Source organism: Penaeus chinensis, chromosome 4 (assembly GCF_019202785.1).
Source record: "Penaeus chinensis breed Huanghai No. 1 chromosome 4, ASM1920278v2, whole genome shotgun sequence".
Classification (NCBI taxonomy): Eukaryota; Metazoa; Arthropoda; class Malacostraca; order Decapoda; family Penaeidae; genus Penaeus; species Penaeus chinensis.
This window is the reverse complement of record NC_061822.1, coordinates 37,799,948-37,807,447: the sequence shown is the minus strand read 5'-3', so window position 1 is coordinate 37,807,447 and position 7,500 is coordinate 37,799,948. Positions and strand designations below refer to the sequence as shown.

General features: G+C 31.3%; 1 protein-coding gene across 2 annotated transcripts in view; it reads right to left on the bottom strand.

Moving 5' to 3' along the window:
• LOC125047467 (gametogenetin-binding protein 2-like) overlaps window positions 1-314 on the bottom strand; it is a 22,941-nt gene extending 22,627 nt beyond the window's left edge. The window contains exon 1 of one of the 2 annotated variants that reach the window (XM_047645689.1): window positions 1-314. This exon is cut by the window's left edge and continues 100 nt beyond it. The gene's annotated coding sequence lies outside the window, so the exon portion shown is untranslated. The other variant, XM_047645681.1, reaches the window with a different exon arrangement.
• Window positions 315-7,500: the final 7,186 nt, after the last annotated feature.

Below are 7,500 nucleotides of genomic sequence, written 5' to 3'. Positions count from 1 at the left end.
TCTTTCGCCACCAAGACTCGTGATCTACTTCTTGAGGATGCTTCACTTCCCCGTCGACGCCTTCATAGAGCCTCAGTGGGGAAAATTGAGGAAAAGAAGCGAAATTTTGATTATATTTACTATTTTTTAGGGAATCAAGTTCGTGTTTTCACATTGGTTGATGGCAACTGGCTTGTCCGAATGCGTGCACTCTTGATACAAACATTGTATTTCTATCTTTATTTTCCTAAATACACCTTATCAGCAACCATATAGTGCGTGAATAATCTCCAATGCAGTATTTAGAGATTTTCAGTCAGAGAAAACCTTAAGCCCGGACTGACTTTTTATATTTACTTATTTGATGGGAATAGGACAAGCGCTGAGACCGGTTCGGAGCATGCGCAGTTGATGCGTTTCATGCTCCATGTTGGGATCGAATATATCTTTCCATATATACTTTTATCTCTGTTATCTCGTTCCGATTCCAAAATTTCAGCACCTATGATTTTAAAAGGGAATGATATCAACAAAAATATGCTTATATAAACCTTTCATCGCTTTTCGCCATTTCATTATCGTCCAAGATTTTAATAACTAGTAAAACTGCGAGGGACACACTTTATCTGTTATCTCACCCTGTCAAGTCTGTTTCCTCTTGATGTTTATACTTCCTAGCTTCATCACTATTATCTATTTGTTTCTCCCATTTTTCACCGACTCATTTATAGAATCGCCAACGTTGTTTTCAATATTATTAGTAGTAGTAGTCATTGCTATTTTCAATATGATGATGATGATGATGATGATGATGATGATGATGATGATGATGATGATGATGATGATGATGATGATGATGATGTTGGTGATGATGATGATGATAGTATTACTATAACTACTACTACTACTAGTGATGATGATAATAATAATAATAATAATAATAATAATAATGATAATCATAACACTAATAATAATAACAATAAAAGTAGTAATAATAATGATAATAAGGATAATGATGATGATGATGATGATGAAGATGATGATGATGATGATAATGATGATGATGATGATGATGATGATGATGATGATGATGATGATGATGCTCATGCTACTACTACAAATAATAATAATGATGATAATTATGATATAAATAATAATAATGATAATAATAATAATAATAATAACAACAACAGCAATACAAATAATAATGATAATAATGATAATAATAATAACAATAATAATAATAATAATAATAATAATAATAATAATAATAATAATACCAATGATAATAATAATGATAATAATAATAATAATAATGATATAAATAATAATGATAACAATAATAATAACAACAATAAGAACAATAATGATAATAATTATAAAAAAATAATAGTAGTAATAATAATAACAATAATGTTATTAATATAAAAATATTAATAATAATAATAAGGATGATAATAATAATAATAATAATAATAATAATAATAATGATAACAATAACAATAATGATATTTATGACGATGGTAATAATAATAATAATATTAACAATAATAATAATAATAACAAAAATAGTAGTAGTAATAATAATAATAATAATGATAATAATAATAATAATAATGATAATACAAATAATAATAATAATGATATAATTAATAATAGTAAGATAGTAATGATGCTAATATTAACAATGTTGATAATGATAATGATAACATAGATTATAATACTAATACTAATACGATTGATCATACTGATAATGATAATAATAATAATAATAATAATGATAATAATAATAATAATTATAACAATAATAATAATAATGATAATAATAATAATGATAATAATAATAATAATAATAATATTAATAGTAACAATATTATTATTGATAATATTAATGTTATTATAATTATGCTCACCATTATCATTGTCATTATTATTATTACTATTATTATTATTATTATTATTATCTTTATTCTTATATTATCACTATGATATTAATAGTATTGTCAATAATGATGACAATATTAATACTGATAGTAATTTTGAAGATAATTATAATGATGATGATTATAATGATAATAATAATGATAATGATAAAAATAATAATGATAATGATAATATTGATAATAATAATAATAATGATAAAATAATAATAATAATAATGAAGATAATGATGATAATGATAATAATAATGATAACACTAACAGCAGTAATAGTAACAATAATAATATAATCTTTATCGTCATCATGATTATTATTGTTAATATTATGTTATCGTTATTATTATCATTATCATCATTATCTTCATTATTATTATTATTATTTTATCATTATTATTATTATTATCAATATTATCATTATCATTATTATTTTTATCATTATCATTATTATCACTGGCTATTACGATTATAGTGATAGTAATGATAATGATAATTGTAATATTGATTTTGAAAATAATATTGATGCTAATCATACGATAATGATCGTCGCGATAATGATATTTGCAATTTTATTAACAGTAAAGGTTATAACGAATATTGTCAAATACATAAAACAAAAATATTCTCTTCTGATGTAAGACGATTCCGGCTTGAGCAGGTTTGAGGCGGTCGTCGGAAAGGTCTATATAAACCTCGGTCGCGGGGAGGCAATAACAAAACACCACTACTAATACTACTACAATTACTACTTCTATTACTACTACTAATGATAATAATGAGAATAATTATGATAATAGTAATAATAATAATAATGTTAATAATAATAATGGGAGACGCGATGTCCATCCTCAGCACGTTGCATGGCGATTTTTTTTTATTTAATAGAAAATGAGTTCGATTTTGAAGGTAGACTATAGTATTTTTTCTTGTTCTTCACATTTTGCGTTCGGTGGCCACCCTTATGTTAATATTATGTAGGTTCTGCATAATATCTGCCAGAAGCGATTTCTTTCTACTACACTGGTAGTACATATCTATATGATACACACACACACACACACACACACACACACATACACATATATATATATATATATACAAACACACACATATATATATATATATATATATATATAATGTAAATACACACACACACAGATATATATATATGTATATATACATTTTCTGGAATAGCGTTGCATAACCGATCACAACGATTTTGGGAAACGAGCGATTCCTCTCACACTCTACTTTCCAAATATATCATGCCGTAGACATTCTTGGCCCGATATCAGGGGAGAGCATGAAAGGTACCGGGGAAACTGCGGGGTAAAATATGAATAATAGACCCTCAACCCCCGCCTAGGAAAACAAAGAATCCACCTCGTATTCACCGCAGATTAGAGCGTAGAATTCGTGTATATGTATGTATGTAAATATTTACACATACACACACAGATATATATGTATATGTATATATATATTTGTATATATATATTTACATACACACACACACACACACACACCCACACACACACACACATATATATATATATATATATATATATATATATATATATATATATATATATGTGTGTGTGTGTGTGTATGTATTTATGTATATATGCGTATGTATGCCTATATGTATGTGTGTGTATGTTTATATACATACACATACACACACACATACATACCTATATACATTTATTTATATATATATGTGTGTGAGTGTGTGTGTGTGTGTATGTATTTATGTATGTATGTCTATATATACATATGTATATGTGTGTGTGTGTGTGTGTGTGTGTGTGTGTGTGTGTGTGTGTGTGTGTGTGTGTGTATGTACACACACACATAATATATATATATATATATATATATATATACACACACATATATATACATACATACATATATATATATATATATATATTTATCGATGTATACGTTAATGTATATGAATATATTTTCACCATTTATGAGACTAATTATTTTGCAATGAGAATTACTGAATGTTACCAAAGAAGAGATTCTGACAAAATGATAATGGGTCTAATTGTAACACAAAAAAAAATGTGGCTTTTCACTTAAATACAATAGCTGCTGTTGTAAACTTCAACTAATGATTTTCCATGCTCTGTTATTTTTTTTTTTTTTTTCAAAGCTACCTTTCTCATTTATAGCTGTAACATTTATACGATAGGAAACGTTTCGCATAATCAACATATTCTTTTGGAAATCGAACTTTTAACGCGCTTTAACATATTTTTACTTATCTAGAATATATAAAAATAGAATGTAATTAACAGTTCAGCATAAAACATTTATTCAGATTTGAAGATCTCTAACGCATGTAACATTTAGACATTTTCAATGTATTAATATTTTGATATAGGTAACGTTATAATATTTCTTACCTGTTTATGTATACCTAATGCTAGTACCACATTTTAACAGTGTGTGTGTGTGTCTGTGCGCGTTTGTTTGTGTGTTTGTGTGTGTGTGCTTGTGTCTGTATTATGTATGTGCACGCATCGCAGGTGCTACAATTACCCTGCATTTCCGGTAATTCCAAACCTCATTGCATAAAATACCACGAGCAATACCAATACCACTTCTACTATCTCCTTTCTCCGCAAGGTAATTGGCACCGATAGCATTATGCTCGTCAAGGTTATTTTCATTACGTTATTGTGGTAATTTCCTTATTCACTGTTAATTAGGAAATTTGCTTCTTTAATACGCAATTGCTACTTGCAGTTTTGTTCATTGTGCTGGTTGCAATGCCGTCTATCAGTTTCATCTTATCATTATCATTTTTATTAGTGGCAGTAGTTATGATATCGATAGCAACAGTATGATTGATAATGATATTACTATCTTTATCACTATGATCATCTTCATTATTTTTGTTGTTTTTCTTACTAGTATCGCCATCATAAACATCACACTCATCGCCATTATCATAATTACCATTAGTATTCTCATTATTAGCAAGTACAAGCAGAAGATTGCGTCCGCCGTGATGCAGGTGTAATTAACGCGCGTGGCTGGGAGCATGAGAGTCGGTCACCCAAAGCACGCCTGTTCGAATCCTGCCCCAGTAGTCCGAGATTAAAAGAATGGACATCCGCTATAATATATAATATGACAAGATAATATATATAAGATTAATAACAACAATAGTAATGATAATAACAATAATAATAAAATAAAGATAATAATAATAACAACAACAATAGTAAAGACAATGGTGATAGTCACGATAACGGTCATCGTTATCTCCACTGCCATTATTATTACTATTGCGTCTTTTTCAAACTACATTTGTTACGATTATTGTTATCGGAATCAAAGTTATTGGTATTAACACACCCTGGTTCTACCGCAGTAGGTTAGGCTGAACCGGAGTTCCTGTTAACCGGCAGTACTAAACTTGCTGACCATCGGTGCGAGTGATAAGTGATTCTCAACAGTATGTTCCTTGTAGTTGTTATCGTTATCTTTATGTTTATTTCTTTTCTCTTTCTTTCTTACTTTTTTTTTTTTTTTTTTTTGACAGGTTGCCATTCTCTTATCACTCTAATTGTGATTTATCCATCCAACTTTAAATCTAATCATCATCAAAGTTATTATTATCTTTCGGTATCTATATAAAAAATACGCTATATGCACTTTCGAAATCGGATGCCGCATTTCATAAAAACAAAAACAAAAGTACACCAGAAACAAACAAACAAAACAAGCACACAAAGACGCGTATGATATCCACAGTTAACTTCAGTAACGGTAATTATTTCAGACAATGAACTGCAGACTGAAACTACTTCCGGCGTGTGCGCATAACGACAGTCATCTTGAAAGGTCGTGATGGACGAGGTGTGAAGCCACGAGCATTATGAGGGATGAGTCTGAATAACGCCACTCACGACACTTCCCTTTCCATCTAGCTTATAAAGACCGACCCTTAAAATTGCACACAATGACGCTGAGGTGATCTGCAGTGCTCCTTGACATTTTTCTCTCTTCGATAACTTCATTTGGTTATATATTCTTTGTGCTCCTGGTCCGCATCTCATAATTTTGTTGTATTTTCCTTCGGATTGTTGAGATTTTTTTTTCTCTCTCTCGCTGTCAACGTCAAGGGTATCTTTTTTTTTTTTTTTTTTTTTTTTTACTTTCTTTCTTTCTTTATTTGTATCTCTGTCTTTCTCTTTTCTTTCTATCTTTCTCTCGCTCTCTTTCCATCTCCCTTATTTTCTCCCTCCCACTCTCTCTCTCTGACTCTATCTCTCTTTCCCTTTCGCTCTCCCTTCCTTCCTTCCTCTCTCTCTCTCTCTCTCTCTCTCTCTCTCTCTCTCTCTCTCTCTCTCTCTCTCTCTCCTCTGTGATTAGATTTTGATTAATATATTTTTTTTTCCTTTTTTCTCTCTCTTAAATTTTAAAAGGCATTTCATTCATGTTATCTTAATGAAGAATGGGTTGGTTTTAGAATTCGTGTTCGTAATCCTTTTTTTTTCATCTTATCATTTTTTGTTTTCGTTTGATTGGCGTGTAAGAACCTTTGTCGTGAGATTTCCTTGTTCTATCTGTTTTACATCCAGGAGATTATTGCTCTTAGTTGAGGGAGGTGTCAAAGTGTGAGTCGGTATGTATGTAACGATTTTTTATGCATGTGAAGGTTAATACAATGGGCAGTATTTATGAAGTAGACACACGCACACGGACGCATGCATACACACACACACAGACACACACACACATATATATATAATGTCCATTAATGATTATGAGGGCAGAGGTCGGTTGCGGTCATCCCATTCTTTGCTCCGACATAAAAAGCCCAACACACGGCCCTTCCACAAAGGCGCCTGTCCATGAGACTGACATGTGTCTACTGCTGGTAACCCGATAACTGCATCCGCCTCGGACGCCTCCCGCAGCTCTTCTGTCATGGTCCAGCTGACAGCCTTCGTATGTAGTGTCACCCTCAGATAACTGCCGGTGTCCCTTTGCAGCCTGGGCCCCTCCCCCTACACCATTGCCTCCCCCACCCTTCATCCCCTTCCTTTCCTATATCTGCCTTTATTTCTCCCCATCTTATCAACATTCAAGTCTTACATGCGTAGAGCGCAGGGCCAAACACGGGTAAGATTGTACGCAGTCTGGGCGAGAATGATCTACGGAAGATCCTCGTAGCGTCGATCTCTACCGTCATCCACGATAAGATTTTCGACCTTACGTACACCGAGTTGGAAAGATCTTCCTACCTTCGTCCATCAGGCTTTAGGCTTGTGAAGAAAGGCGAAAAAAAAATGAAAAGACTTGTGTTACACGAGAATATAAATCAGCGCACGAAATTCAGGAACTAACTTGGAGGCAGCGATCAGAAAGGTTTATTTTTTGTCGTGTTCTCTACCGGCGCCGAAGAGAGTCTAACCTGATTCGCTCGGACCAACCTTCCGTGAGGAAAATGGTAACCTGAAATCTTTCTTAACCGACAAGTGCCGTATTATGATTATTATTGTTGTTGCTGTTGCTACTGGTGTTGTTGTTACTGTTTTTATTATTAGTATAATTATCA